Source organism: Halichondria panicea, chromosome 1, assembly GCF_963675165.1.
Source record: "Halichondria panicea chromosome 1, odHalPani1.1, whole genome shotgun sequence".
Lineage (NCBI taxonomy): Eukaryota > Metazoa > Porifera > Demospongiae > Suberitida > Halichondriidae > Halichondria > Halichondria panicea.
In genome coordinates this window covers 13,026,675-13,043,173 of record NC_087377.1, presented here as the reverse complement: position 1 = coordinate 13,043,173, position 16,499 = coordinate 13,026,675, and the positions used below count along the sequence as shown (strand labels likewise).

The 16,499-nt window shown below is 40.3% G+C and overlaps 2 long non-coding RNA genes across 3 annotated transcripts; both read left to right on the top strand.

Annotated features, from left to right (window-relative positions):
- Window positions 1-3,731: 3,731 nt before the first annotated feature.
- On the top strand, window positions 3,732-4,830 carry LOC135350655 (uncharacterized). The gene is made up of 3 exons (XR_010399224.1): window positions 3,732-3,858; window positions 3,915-4,345; window positions 4,746-4,830. It is a non-coding gene; the product is annotated as an uncharacterized LOC135350655 (long non-coding RNA).
- A 1,648-nt stretch (window positions 4,831-6,478) lies between these two features.
- On the top strand, window positions 6,479-9,302 carry LOC135350830 (uncharacterized). 2 transcript variants are annotated; one of them, XR_010399296.1, is made up of 7 exons: window positions 6,479-6,757; window positions 7,695-7,774; window positions 7,835-8,488; window positions 8,537-8,610; window positions 8,913-8,969; window positions 9,046-9,117; window positions 9,187-9,302. It is a non-coding gene; the product is annotated as an uncharacterized LOC135350830 (long non-coding RNA). The 2 variants fall into 2 exon arrangements; XR_010399295.1 differs by having other exon boundaries at window positions 8,537-8,797; window positions 8,858-8,969.
- Window positions 9,303-16,499: the final 7,197 nt, after the last annotated feature.

Below are 16,499 nucleotides of genomic sequence, written 5' to 3'. Positions count from 1 at the left end.
CAACGGCATTATCGGTAAATCGTCGCAATGTTTGACCTACTAGTGGTACTATGTGCTGCTACCCATAAAAATACTCACCTGTGAGAATCCTTTCTCCAGTTTGGGGTGATCCACACACTACTAGTTAGTATAGGAATGGATGTAAAGCAAAAGGAGAGTCATAGCTTTATTTTATTAGAGATCACTATGACCTTTGACCTTTGAGAGAAATGTTGTGAAATAAAGAGCACCATTGCTAGCATGCTAGAATAAGAGTAGCGAAATTTGGATTTGAAGGTGCAGCCATTATACTTTCATGTAGTGTAGTGTGCAACAAAAATTTGAGCCTCATTTGTTGACTTTTATTTTTCATGTGGAAACCCTAGTCTCGTGGACCAGCCGATATATTATCAGGGTCTGGGTCCGCGAGACTATGGAAACCCTACCGTATATAATCTATAATTATCTTATATCCCGTTGCTACGTTGTTGCCAAGTGCAATATGAAGCATATTGCACTGTAGTCTCATGAATCAGCCGCCGTTCTTTTGGAACCACCGTCTGAGCACTCTTGTCATGAAGTCATTTCAAAATGGAATGTTGATTGCTCACAAAACCAATGGAATGTAATTAAATCGTGATCTTACGCCCACACATATTTCCTAATTGTTATACAAATCGCCAAGCGAAGGCATCTCTCTCCACTTGTGTTTTGCTGTGGTGCTAATCTGTGCCCAAGGACCCCTGCTTGCCTTGCTTATGCTTCGTAGCAGCTTCTATGTATGAAGTATTTACCATGCGTAATGCATGCGTAATGATTATCCAAATGCGTTGAGCAAAGTGCAGTTCTTTGCTGCCTCCAAGTTCATCACCTGACTGGACTTCTGCAATTTGATTGGTCAAGACGGAATTCCGTCTTGGCACATAAAACGATGACAAGAGTGCTCAGACGGTGGTTCCAAAAGAACGGCGGCTGATTCATGAGACTAATTGCACTGCTGAAAGTCATATTGCACTGACCGCAAAACCCCCCTCTGGCAATTAGACAGACAATTAAATTAAAATTAAATTAATACGCATGAGAAATAACAAGTATCAAAGTATGTCCAGCCATGCAGGAATGAATGTTCAGCACTGCTGGAGTTTCTTCTTGCAACCATGCAGGTTTTAAAATTGTCCAAGATTCATTTTGTGGAATATTCTGTGTTCCTAGATCGACCTAGTCCTCGACATCGTGATGCATGTCAATTCTGCTTCACCGTAGCACTAGAAGTGGCTCTTTTTGCTGGGGGCATGAGCTATTTTGCATTAGTGTAGAAGCGAGCTTTCTTGGCTTGGTTATGAGGCCGCTAATACCGTGTATTCACTGAGTAGTGGGGTGTGGCTGTTTCTATGCAGCAGTAAGTGGGGCGGGGCTGTTTTGCAGCACCAGAAGTGGGGTGGGGCTGTTTTGCAGATTTCAGTTGAAACTCCAACAATTTTGTGTCGGTCATGCCAATCTTATACGCTGCAGATACTGGCGTCTAGAAGAGAGAAGAGATGGAGCTGTGTCTAGAGTTGTCTCTGTCTTTTTTTGTGCTGTTTATATTGTGCTACTAGGACAGTGTTAATGTTGCTATGCCCTCGGGATATAAACTAGTTATAACACGTGCACTCGGGCTGCATGGCATATATTGCACTCAGCCCTCGGGGCTGGCGCCCTCGTGCTTCAGTGCAATATATTCCATACATCCCTTGTGCCCGTGTTATAACTATAGATCTAACGTATGTTTGGATGGACTGATGCAGGCTGGAGTGTCTTCATCACCATATAGTGCTTGACAGCATAACTGCAACCAAATGATACCCAGCAATATTAATGCATAACTGTCTGTAGCACCATCCAGAACATTTTTTACTTCTCACACAGACTGGAGACAGAGGGAACATTAAGGTGTCACACCCCTTTTTCGCATTCCATTAACCGCAACTATGATAATCAATTAGTACATGAGAAGAAGGAAAACTCAACAAAAGGAATTTACTGACTTCCTGTTCATTCCTCAGGCTTCCAAATTTGGGCATGTGTAGTACTACAGGGTGCAAATGTTGTGGCCAGACAGTTTCTTAAAAATCTTTTTTTTTCTAATTTTGTCATGATGGAATGTGATAAAGCACTACCAGCTTTTAGTGGAAATTTTTACAGGTGCATTCTGCAGCACATGAAAACAAAACACATGATCATACACACAACAGTCCACTCTTTAGAATGTACAGAAAGAATAGTAACTAAAATTTAAATTAAGCACACAAAAAAGCAATTGTTTCGGAGGGTATTTTAATCGATGTCTGCCATCTAAGAAAAGGGCAATATAAAGTAATTCTTGAGCTACATCAGCTGAAAAGGTCTTCATTTGGATCACTGTCATAGTATGTTTCACTATCATTGAGTGTATCATGCAGGTCTTCACTCTTTGACTAAAGAACAACTAGAAGGTTGACTTGTCTCAGGTAAATCATTGCTTTCCAGACTCCCACTGGAGCTATTTTCTTTTTTTTTCTTCTCTGATAAGGGAACATCTCTCTATAGCCTTCCTTTTCTTAGTCCAGGGCCTGTAGCTATTCTAAACTGATACTAAGGCCCTCTTTCTACTCACTAGTAAAAATTTAGCTTGCGGTATCCGTGGTAACCACGCAGTGATGTCATGATTGCCGTGACAACAGTCCACAAAGCTCTACTCTGATTGGTCAGATTTGACTTACCAGCTACAGCATGAAACAAGCAGCCCATTCAATGCTATTTTTAACACTGAATTGAATGATATCATCAGATTTTTGATAGCTATTATAGAACATGAGATATGAGCAATACAATTTGGTTGCAGTTATGCTGTCAGGCACTATAGCTACTTGTATAAGATAATAACAGACCCAGGACCCACGTGGCATGGTGGCATTGACAGTGCAGAGGTTTAGCTGAGCTCAAAACAGTGCCTACAGACTGTAGCAGGGTCACTAGAAAGTAATGGAGTCAAACAGTTTTATTATGCCTCGAGGCGTAGCCGCACGAGGGATACGGTAAAGCTGACTGTGTGTGTGTGTGTGTGTGTGTGTGTCTGTGTGTGTATTCCAGCTATAACTGCTCAACGGTTGCAATGCGACGAAAACTAACAGCTTCTATAGGCTTCTAGCCACGTTCTCTTGAATTTCGATTCGTGGATTAGCAAACTAAAGCTTCTTTCTCGAGTTATGGCTAGTTTGACTCACATTGAAGGCTGTTGCAGTCTCTTCAGAATCTTTCATAGCATCATCTGTCCGCACAAACTTTCTATTCAACATATGAGTTAGCCTTGCACTAAAGCGCTAGCTTTTTGTTAGCTACAATACTCAGAAAATATCTGTTAAAACAGCTAGCTAGCTAGTTGGGCGGAGCCCGACCGTCCCTGACGGGAGGTCGGGTTGCAAGCCTATCTGGAATTTGTTCTGCGCATTATGTAGTACTGCTATGAATATTATTATTCTCAAGTGGGTGTTAACCGACTTGATGACGTGTAAACCACAGGATGGCACAGCAATACTGCATGCGGTTTTGCAACTAGATGCAAGCGGAAGTGTAACCAAGCCACGTGAAAAATGCTGCAATCTGATAGGGCGCCACTATAGTGGCGCTAGAACAAATCCCAGATAGGCTTGCAACCCGACCTCCCGTCAGGGACGGTCGGGCTCCGCCCAACTACTAGCTAGCTAGCAGTAGCCATTCATTGATCTCTTTGGACACACCCTTTAATTATTCCTGTGGATGTAATGCGCATGCGCGCTCATTCCCCCATGTGTGAGAAAATAATATCCAAGATCCAGATCCAGATCCTCCTGGCAGAATCATCTTTGTCTTGAGGGCCTGGTAAGCCACAAAGCACTACCATATAACAATATAGATAACAATATGCATGTACACAGGTCTTTTCTTCTTAGATACACTGAACTACAGATCCTGGAATAATCAATTTTCTTCTTTCTTGAGGTCCTGGTAAGCCACATAATACAATAAATAACAACAATAGATGCATGTAAATAAGTCTTTTCTTCTCAGTGACTTTATATAGATAAAATATAAAATATAAAATTAACTAATTATAACACTCTAATACTTTTGAGCGAAAGCAAAAACATGGCGAGAGGCATTAGCACAGCGCCAGCTTGAACACTAGTTTAATATGCATTTCGCATTACATCATTTGTTTGCAAGCAACAAAATGTTAGAATTTTATCAGTGTTGTTTGAGCTATTATATTTAAGAAATGGGCTTACTATTCAATATCTCTTAGCGCTAGTATTGTGAACTAACCTTCAAGGAACAGGATGGTACCAAGTTCACCTATTATTGCCAAGTAAGTTGAGAGATACACTAGCATAGCAATTCTCACTCAAGGTTGTCCCACAATAGTGGCTATTTACCCAGTGTTCAAAAATGCGTTTCCCAATAAAATTTTACTATAACATTTTGTTAGGAGATAGAAGAAGAGCTGCCCTTTGCTATACTGTAATCTCTGTTTTGTTCCCAGTTGTAGTTATCGTTTTATGAAAGTACAAAGTTAGTCAATATAAAACATCACGATATACAACAAATTGTTCATCCATGTCATCTCGATCATAATCGGGACTGTCTGATGCTTGAATATTGTCATAAGATCATACTAGGGGCTGTCTGGTTCTTATATATTGATTGGCTAAACTATATGTAAGTAAAAAATCACCAAATACTTGCTTAACTATAATTATCGTCTCTAGAATCTGTTTCTGATTCTGAGCTACTCGGCTGCTCCATGCAAGGTGCGGGTGCTACTTAACTGTAGAGGTAAGTTTGCCAGGTGCACAGTACTGTTCTTTTTTTTACACCTAAATGGAATGACGTTGTTGTCGCTATCCCAGTTGATCTTGAGGAAGCTGAAGTGGTGGGTTGGCCCTTTACACAATAAACCCCAACATGAACGTTTCCAATGTCTGTTTAATCCCTTATAAGATCAAGCCATACACTGTGTTGAGCTCTTATTAAGGATTCATTGGGGTTGGGAATGATGGCAAACGTGTGCTTCTTGAAGTAAGCATAACCTAGTGAATATTGTACTGTAAGAACTGAGACCTTTAAACACTACAGATAATAATAGAGCAGTCTGTTTTTTAGTTCTCCTATGAATTGCAACTATAGCTGAACCGTTATTTCATTTGTGGATAGCGATGTAAAAGCTAGAGCACTGAAGTGCAAACCATCTGCGTTTATTTGAGGTTTAGTTAGTCTACAACCTCGAGTTAAAGCCGTGTGTACATCTAGGCTAATATTCAAGTTCGAGCTTTTTAGCTTCTGCTCGCTTTTATTCAACAACGAAGCTTGAGTAACATTAAATTTTAAATTACTATACTGTATCTTGTTGTGTTGAGGCTATCCATGGTACAAACACGGTGCCATCGCAGTAGACTCAGAATACTCAGAATACACAGAACGACATACAGACAGACTAGTATAACCCATGGCGCCGCAGCGCGCCGTTCCCTCTAGGACAAGTCGCTCGCGAGGCATCGGGTTAATGAGGTCTTCGTCAATACTTGAAGTGAGCCCCGAGTGTGTTTTAAGTACAATTAGATGTGAATTTGTAACAGGTAAAGCACACTCTCTCTGAAGAAAGCTTCAGGAATGAATCGGCATAATAAGTTTGCTATAATTATAATGATCATAGTAAATTAATTGGTATCTGTTAAAGTGGTCTCTGTTGCTAGAATCAACTCTAGTTTTAACACATTGCTTATTGAATCATCAATCATTTTAGCGAACTGATGTCACTCACATTGCACTGTTCTGACCTTACACTTTCTTTTTTCGGTCTAGGTATGAATCTACTATTACTGCGACGGAATCCGGCAGCTCCTACATAACACAACTGTCAGACTTGATATCCAAAGAAGGCTTTTGGGGTGAAAATACTTCGAACATAATTTTTTTGCGTTCTCACAGAGGATACATGGCTGACATGGGAGGGTGCGACATGGTTGCCCTGGATACACACTGGATTGAACTGGCCTCACGTAGTGTAATATAATCAGTTGACTTCTGTAACGTCCATTTTTGTGTTGCTAGATTGGTTCTACATTGCTCCATTTAGTTAGCTGATAACTTTTGTAACTTGTCATACATATTCTGAACAAACCTTTGTGTTGTTAAATTGTTTCCCACTTGTTGCCACACTGTGACCACATGGATGTTAAGTGGTAAATTTAGCATGCTCTAACTTTTTGTTTTTTTGCTGGAACAACCAGGTTTTTTTGCAATAATACCTTTGACTTTTTGTGGCATGCCCGTATTGGGAAACGCGATTTTGAACAGTGCAAACACATGCACTGCTGAGGTACAAAATTGTGCAGTATGTACAAAAACGGGGCTAGAGGCAAGCAGCTAGCAAAACTAGATACTTTATTAGTATTATTCGACTCCTGGAAGACTGAAAAGCACTTTGGAGCTGTTTAGAAGATCATACCTTTTGCAGTAAGAAAGATAAACAAGCTAGAAGATAGCTCAGAAAAACGGGACCTATAACCGCAAAATAAAAAGAAACAGGAAGTACTTCCGGCTAAAAAATATAAAACGGTCGCTGGCCATCCGACTGCAAAGAGGGAGTTTACGCAGTAGGAAAAGCAAGCTCTTGCTAAGGCATTTGATGATGAGATGGATAATGTGTCCATTAAGGAGAGGTTTGATAACTGTAATTCAGCATGGCTTAACAGCTGAATAAAGAAGATAAGCCAATAAGGTAGTTATAACATCTGAAGGCGTGTATTGTAGCCCTGTCCAATCCGGGCTATTTATTACGCTCGTGTACTGTTGCATGGCGAACAGTAGACTGGTCAAACTCTGTGTAGAGACTCTTGCAACATTTGCCACGATATTTGTGGCAACTCAAGTGGCTAGACCGCATGCGGTTACCACAAGATCATTGATAGTGACATAGCACTTGAAAACTCTACGTATCACATGCAGTATACTGATGTCACGAAAACCGCAGCCACTTAAATGCTGACTGAGCAACACGAGTCTCTACACGGAGTTTTACCAGTCTACTGTTCGCCATACAACAGTGACGGCTTGCGAGTCTAGCCAAAGTAATCGACAGTCCCATGCATTTTCACAATGGGAATGTGTCAACTTCCTATCTAGAATCTATGACATGACTTTGTTTTATTATAAAATGCAAGCATAGGATACACTGCAACGTATCTCCTAAACTTACAAAGAGTGTGCTGGGAGGTACGTATATACGACAGGGTCAATAAGGTCCACTTTTAATAAGCTGAACAGCTAGCTCCTCTTTTTGATCAGTTATTTGTGGAAACTTGCTTAAAAGAGCTAGGCCCTAGTCGCAGAAGACTAATCTTTCATATAATTATTTGTGATCTCGAAGAATGCTAAAAGGCACATGGAAATTGTCTCTCGACTGATAGCTCGTAGCTCAATTAATTTATGTTGTGATTTTAAATGATGAATATACATCAAATACGAATAGAGGTTGTGATTATGTTACAATGCTACGTACCATCGTAACCTCACATGCGTTGATAAGAATGGTACGTTGATATTCTTGAGAAATAATTATATAGGTTGTTTTCACTCAATCACTGCAACTTGTTGCTTATGCGTGTCCCTGCTTACTACCAAGCTGTGTGCTTATAAAAATTAATGTGTGTTTACAGCTGCTGGATTGGTTTCAGGACGAGTGCCAAGTGTCTGCTAAAGAATTTGTTTCTGTACTCTGATGCTCAAGTTGTTGAAGGTATAAACGTACAAATTTCCCTCATGTATACAGTGTTGTATAAGGAATTAATTGTTCCAGGAGAAGAAGCGAAACTCGTACCCCATGATTATAGACTGCTTTGAGGAGTACCGGTAAGCTTGATAAATGAATGTGTAGTTTATCAGCTGTGTAGCCACATGTGCAACGAGGTGAAACTTCTAATTCCAGACACTCAGGAAAAATGATAGGAAGAAATGTCCCTTGTCCGAAGGTACGCACCAAATACGAATGTTGTCTATTATCTTGTAAAATTTCCTAGGATGGTAGTGCGTTCTACTCCTTTTGATGGTAACTTTGGCTTGTGTTTAAAGGATGTGGAAGGATACAGCTATATATAGCTACTGACACCACTGAACAAAGTTTGATACTCTTTTGCTTGTGAAGTTCACTATTCCTAGTGACACAACTTAAAGAAGTGTAACCATATTCGTGAAATGTACTTACAGTATACAGCTACGTAATACACATGACTTGTACAATCGTTTCTTTTTTAGGGATGAATGTGCGACAGATTGAAGTCGTTTGGAGGAAGTGACTCAAAGGTTAAGAGGTATATACAAATTATAGTATTCGATTGTCCATCTTTAGGTTTGACGATGACCTTCAAGCCATTGAAAACCTACACGAAGTAGAATATACGTCCGTTTAGCAGTCAACCTTAAGTGCCTCGAAATTCGCGGTATATAGATTATGGTGAGTGGTTTTATGCTGTAATCGCTATTATGTCATGTGAATTAGCAGATCTACGTATGAGGTTTCAATTGGAGCACTTCCCCATGGTGATGATGAAACCAACCTAAGTGCATGATGAAGAGGTAAATCATAGTATACTACTACACAGTGTAAGGTGTGCTCCGGAGGGTATGTGGCGTAAATTAATTATTGTACATGGTACAGTACATGTAACAATTTCTAAGGGTCCCTGGGAACAAAAGCAGATCAATTCATCATAAAACACCTGAGGTGTCAACCAATCCCCAGAACCTCTCTTTTTAGACTCTGGTATGCGTGTACACTATACATTGCATGTGCCTGCTCTTTAAAACAACTTTTTTTAAACAGATGTAAATGACAACGATAATTTCTTCCCCATGCACTCTATATACAAGAAGTCCAGAGGCACATACTACACAATGTATATAAGGGGTGGAAAGAGAGGAGTTCTTACATGCAGGTATGTATACACACTATAATTAAATTTGTATGAATTGTGTACACATCCAATACTTAACACATGGATGCCTATATAGCATAAATATCCAGTGATAATGACGCCAGCAGAAAAGGAGGTGATATGTCACTTATCACAGAAGGTCATTCAGGTACGTATGAATTGCTTGTCAAAGTTAACATTGTACAATTCTTACATCATTCTTTCATTTAAATTGTAGATCCACCAAAGCCAAAAGCTTCGTTAACAGATGTAGACGTGAAGAAGCCCAGCTTCTAAGTCTTCAAAGAGTGGAACTCTCAAAGCACTGGAGCTTACTAGCAATATTATTTATAGACACGTTTACATATCTTTACGTACGTCATAAAATCCGACGTGACTTGCATGATAATATAGCTATAGAATGCTGTCATAAGATCTATATAGCTATAGTACATGTATATATAATTATACATACAGATATATAATTATGAGACATTAATTAATTCTAATTGGGTGATAAATGTAATTTGATACATGCATATAATTATGCGTATATGCATGCATGAACCTACATTTTATATAAGATCATCGTATACGACTAGGCACACAGGTACGGTAGTAATTAATGTGTTACAATCACAAAATTAATAATTTGGTTTAATCTTATTGGAGGTAGCCAATTATAATTATAGCTCATAACATTGTTGCAAAAAATGCTCAAAAAAATAAGCGTATATATATGCATGCATGCACTATAATATTATTATGGGGTGCCATTTGTGTCAAAATTAATACAAATTGCACGTACATCATAAATGAATACATTAGTAAAACCAAGGGCGTATACAGAGAAGAGGGCATGCAACTCGCCCCATTCTCAGAATCATCCGACTTCGTATTGAGCTATTTTTAGAACTGCCCACAAAAACGCCCACGCGTAACCTTTGACCGCACAAGGTAAATCAAAGTATTTTTTATATCTGTGCCAGCTAGCTAGCTCGATTGCAGCATAGTAAAACTAGTTCTCAGCAGCAGTATGGCTTGTACTAGCAGTGTCAAAGGCAAAGGCAAACCATCCAACAGTTGCAACTCCAAGAAGATGAAACCTAGGTAAAGAAAAATCCACCACAGGTGCGCTGCTTACGGCAGTGCACAATTGGCACAAACTGCTTGAAGATGGTCAGAGTGTATGTGCAGTCTTTTTTGATTTCAAAAAAGCATTTGACAAGGTTCCTCACTCGATATTGATGAGTAAGCTAACCAATCTGAACCTAGATCCCCACCTGGTATCTTGGGTAGCAAGCTACCTCAGGAATAGATCACAATATGTCATAATAAATGGAAAGTCATCAAATATCTCGGAGGTTGTGTCAGGAGTTCCCCAGGGTTCGGTGCTGGGACCTCTTCTTTTCCTAATCTATATAAATGACATCGATCTACATCAAAATGAAGGAAGTCTTTTGCTCTATGCTGATGATCTTCTTCTTTACCATCCTATTCAATCTCCTGAAGATTATATAAAATTGCAAGGAGATATTGATCAACTCCAAGCATGGTCTGAAAGAAATGTACTCTTGTTTAACCAAAGCAAGTGTAAATACATGACTATATCAAGAAAATTCAGCCCACCACTTCCCAACATGTGTCTCAATATCAGTGGACGTCCCCTACTTAAAGTTGACCACTACAAGTACCTTGGCGTGTGGATCTCTCACGACCTCTCATGGTCAAAACACATAGAAGAAATGTGCAGAAATGCCTGCAAGCAGGTTGGTATAATTTACCGACAGTTCTATGGCCACTCGTCACTAGAATGTTTAAGACAACTCTACATCTCCCTTGTGAGATCAAAACTGGAATATGCTGCCCCTGTTTGGGATCCATACCAAAAAACAAATTCTCACAAAATAGAAAAAGTACAAAAGTTTGCCCTTAAAATCTGCACAAAACTTTGGAATATGGACTACGACTCCCTATTAGATACTGTGGACCTACCGTCCCTTTCTACAAGAAGATTGTACCTGAAGCTATCATACCTTTACCAGGTAATAAATGGTAACTTTAAATTCTCTGATCCACCACTGGAAAGAAGAGTATGCCCTCTCAATCTAAGAAGCACAAAAAATATACAGTTTGAAAGACCAATTTGCAGAACAAATGCATATGTGAACTCTTTTTTCCCAAAGGCAATATCTGTGTGGAATGAATTACCACTGGAGCTGCAGGAAAGTACATCGATTTTGTCATTTAAGAGAAATGTACTCTGTCACTTGCATTAGTATAATATTAGTCTTTATTTTTAATTTGTACTCGCTATTGTAAGTAATATATACAGGGCGCACATTAGGTTAGCGTAATATGCTACTAGTGTATCCATGCATTTTGCAGAATTATTATAAAAAAAAAAAAAAAAAAAAAAGGTACAATAATCTGTCTTCCTGAGTCTCTGGTACTTCTTAACAATGCGCCCAGCACTCAACTTCATGCTCGAAGGGGTTGTCTTGGACCTGGCTGGACTAGGACTGGTCATGACACTTCTCTAAAATAATACTGCACTGTTAGCTAGCTAGCTAGGCAGCTCTGATGTACACGCCCATAATTATAACTCCGTAAACAACACCGCCCACTTGTTCACGTCCGTATACTGGATTCTATTTTTAGCATATCCGGTCTCTGATACGAAGTCGGATGAGTACGTAGGATACATAGTGAGCTGCATGCCCTCTTCTCTGTATACGCCCTTGGTAAAACCAGTAGGTTTTACATAGGATTGGCAGTGGGTTTGCCCGTGTTTAGCAATATTTTACTTATTTTGACTTGTGTTCCAACTGTTCTATCTCTGCAGGGAAAGGCCACATAAAGAAACTGAATAGACAGATAGTTTATTTAGCCTTTTCTCTCTTTGTATCTCTCATTTCATAATCCATGAACGTTTTAGCCTCGAGACCAGGCCGATTAAAATACGGCCTGGTCTCTATTGCATGGGTGATAGTGCACATGCGCAAACTGAGTTCCCCAGAATCTGGGGAATTCGTTCACATTAGTAAACCTTTGTAAAATTATACCGTAAACTAGTTTGTTTATTAGTTTCTTTCCGTATTACCACTGCCCTAGATCGCCTTTTTTTTTCCTGGGTATAATCAACCAGACTGTCCCGTCTGTATTCTGCACCATGCCCCAGACGGTCAATGCTCACGGTCAATGCCCCCGACAGTTCTGTGTTAACGGCCCAGTCTGTATTGGGTCAATGCCGTATTTTGACCGTATTCTGTGTTCACGGTCAATGCCCCAGACAGCCCAGTCTGTTTTGTGTTAACGGTCAATGCCCGTATTGGGTCAATGCCGTATTCAGTGTTCACGGTCAATGCCCCAGACAGCCCAGTCTGTTCTGTGTTAATGGTCAATGCCTGTATTGGGTCAATGCCGTATTCTGTGCTATGCCCCAGACAGCCCAGTCTGTTCTGTGTTCACGGTCAATGCCCTATTGGGTCAATGCCGTATTCTGTGCTATGCCCCAGACAGCCCAGTCTGTTCTGTGTTCAAGGTCAATGGCCCTATTGGGTCAATGCCGTATTCTGTGCTATGCCCCAGACAGCCCAGTCTGTTCTGTGTTCACGGTCAATGCCCTATTGGGTCAATGCCGTATTCTGTGCTATGCCCCAGACAGCCCAGTCTGTGTTCACGGTCAATGCCCTATTGGCCGTATTCTGCCCAGACAGCCCAGTCTGTTCTGTATGACAGCCCAGTCTGTATTGGGTCAATGCCATATTCTGTGTTCAATATTCTGTGTTCACGCCTGACTGTATGCCCCAGACAGCCCAGTCTGTTATGTGTTCATGGTAAATGCCCCAGACAGTATGCCGTATTCTGTCAGATTGCTCAGTCTGTATTCTGCGTTCAATGTGTGTTCACTTAGTGGGCAATGTATCCCAGGGTCGCTCGACCTATTTGGGTGGGGGGGGGGAGGTACTGGAGAGGGGGTTAGGTGATTAGCAGGACGCCGTTGTCACGCTAAGCACTTCACCCCCGCAGATATCACAGCCACTCACCCCCACGGAAAGTTCATCAAGGGTGTTTAATTAACTTTAATTACATACATACTAACTGTGCTTATTAATTACAGGTGCTTATTAATTACATACCTGCTAACAGTACCAAAGGTCCGTGCAGACTGCCCAGCCCTGGACCGTCGAATGCTTTTATGGGGTGGTTGCTTTTAAGGGGTGGTTAATCACCATGCCAATAGCTTATAGTGCTGGTGCTGGGATGTCTGTATCCCACTAAGCACATTGTCCCTATGGAATGCTGTATGATTAATTACTTGCTACTAACCTGTGGGCTATAGGTTGCTACCGCTGGACTGATGCCCTGTGCCCTGTCAGGACCGATTTTATGTTTGGATGGTCAGACTGATAAAGCCAGCTCCTGTGCCAGTGTGACAACTCACTTGACTCCCTTGTATGTACGTAGAGGAGACAATCGAATTGAAGGATAGCTATAACCAGCAACAGTTAAGATTATAGCAAGCACGAGGCCATGTGATATTACCCATGCGCTTTACCATATACATGTGAGACATACGCTCCACCCCATTAACTCCGTTTAACGAACTTAAACTCCATGTGATAGTGCACATGCGCAAAACTGAGTTCCCCAGAATCTGGGGAATTCGTTCACATTAGTAAACCTTTGTAAAATTATACAGTAAACTAGTTTGTTTACTAGTTTCTTTCCGTATTATTTTTAACAAATACTTGTCTCCTGTGGCTTTATGCCCTCTATTGTGTTGTCAAGAAGGCTTACACACTTGTCTAAAGCCAGAAGAGGCTCTCTACAATGGTCCTATGGTGGCAGTTGGAAGCACAAAGTCAAAGACTTGCCATAGTCTGTCAGAAACACTTTAAACTCTCTCTCCTGTGAAGCTGTGGCTTATATTCTCTATTGTGTTGTCAAGAAGGTTTGCACACTATTATGAAACCAGAAGAGGCTCACATCTACCTCTACGATGGTCCTATGGTTGCAGTTGGAAGCACAAAGTCAAAGACTTGCCATAGTTTGTCAGAAACCCAGTTCAAAACATCACGACCATCCAACCATCATAGAGGTAGATGAGAGCCTCTTCTGGCTTCGTGTACAAGCCTTCTCAACACAACACCATAGAGAAGGCCACAGCTAGCTAGCTAGCTAGGCTATAAAAAGCTTCATTTAATTAATGACATTCCAGGCCAAATTGCTTTTCGTTTTTGCTGACTCAGCAATAGAACACGGCTGGATCTAGCTAGAATCAATGGCTATTATGTGCTGAGGGTTAGGTCCAGTAACCATCACAGACACCAAACACAACTAGTTGTCAACAGATTTAGCGACAGAAAGCGTGCAAAAACATTATCTCATAAATCAGTCGCCCTCTATTACATAGACTTGTGATTAGGCCGCCCAACTTTTAGAGGGCGGCTAAAATATGAAACTAGCTGAAGTGCAGTAGCCGTGCTGAGTCAGCAAAAACGAAAAGCAATTTGGCATGGAATGTCATTAAATTCACCGGAAGTAGTGCGTGGGCGTATTTACACTAGGAGGTCTAGGCGAAGAAGCAATCAACATCATAGGTGCCATCGGAAATGCCATCGACCGGAGAGTAACTATGACACATTCCACATCCTCCACCAAGAAGCATCTGTTTCATCGCCTGGCCATTGCACTTTGGAGAGGAAATGCCTGCCTGTGGCTTCATCGCCAACAAACTTTACCTCCTTCAGCGGATGGTATCCGCTAAACTGTATGCCCCCCCCTCTTATCTTTTAGTCTGTTTGCTTTTGTACATTTGTATTGTTTTGATATTAAAAAAAAAAAAAAAAAAAAAAAAAAATTTTCGTACAGTAATTCAATGGTAAAAAACGGGACCAGAAAGTGAGTGATCAAGAAAGGCTTTCCGCAAGCCCTGGAAGAGTCTAACAAAGAACAGTTGTTCCCAGGGGTAAAAAATAGCATAGAATTTGATTTTTATAACAGTTTTTTATGATTTTAGCATTTGATGCTTGTTTTGTGTGTGATTTTTTCTCAAAGGTGATCATCATTTCAGCAACCAAACATAAAAATGAACAAAAACACAAGTGAGCATGTCTTTCATCTCTAACTCTCTCCAGATTATGCAAAAAGTTGCTACAATAAGCTTTTATTTCTTGCGGAATCACATATTGCATGGATAGATGGGTGGAGCTGAGAATAGAAATGCAGTAAAATCAAGCCAAGTAGCTGTATTTATTTCTTAGAAGTTCTTAGAAGTTACTGAAAGTAATTATTGAAGCAATCTGAAAGCCTCTGTTGAAAAGAAACAAGAAAGATTGGAGAGAATTCCAGGGACAACAATGCAAATTGCAAGAACTGATTCAATTTGCACACAAAAAAAGACAAGAGTAATCTACTGGAAGCTGTCAACAGAGTTGTATCATAGATTTATAGTTGTATGGCCTTAAATCTACATCACACTAAAAACGAATTATTTAGACCAAATGAAATTGACAGAAAAGTTGCTTATAAAGATCAAAAAGCAGATACAAGCGTAAGGTGGACATTGATGAGAGTTCTGAAACATGATACAATATACTGAAAAGATAGCATGGTTACTTTAAATCCAAAAGAACTCTCTGAAGCAGGAGACATCATACTATTATAGGGACATCATAAAGATATACATTACAGAAACATTATAAACTTCATAATAGATCTAGATATCAAATGGTTACAATGTTAACTCCTGAGTCCTGAGTGTCCATTTCATACTTTTTTAAAAGAGAATAGACCAAGCGGTTCAGCATATATGCTAACTTTAAGATCATTTCCGGTATTAACAACAAATTTCATAAGTCCCGCCCAAGTACATTAAAATGCGGTAAATTTTTGTACGAATTTTTCCCTGACTAGTGTTCTTCAAAACGCTGTATCTCTGCATTCGCTTGACCAAATCCAGTGCAGTAAAGTTTTTCTGGTTTGCCTAGAGTGTTCAAAAGAGATAGTAATACATAGGAGTTAGAAATAGCAAAAATGAAAATCGGTCTGACATCGCTAGTGTTAGTGCATAGTCGAGCGTCGCTGCCCTCCTTGAAGGAGGTCGGGAATCAAGCCTATCCGCAATAGTATCATGATCATTCTATGTGGGTGCTAACGAATAGCGATGAATATTATTTATTAAAGTGGGTGTTGGCCTCGCCTCTCAGTCAATCCAAGATGTGCAAAATTCACACGTGGTACAGTTGAGTGGGTGTGATCAATACCCTTGAGATACTGCAATCTGATATTGGAGCTGGTGGAATTGTTGGAATTCCAACAACAGAACAAAACTGTGGATAGGCTTGATTCCCGACCTCCTTCCGGGCAACGGTAGAGGGCGGCGGCGCCCGACTAGGCCTTAACTACCCAGAGTAGCTAGAGACAGCTAGAGCTAAGTTCACTCTTTATATAAAAGATCATTTAAACAGCTGCGTACAAGGGGACAAAAATCAACCTAACAATAATGACGTCAATAACGAGAGGAAGTATACAGTAGACTCTCGC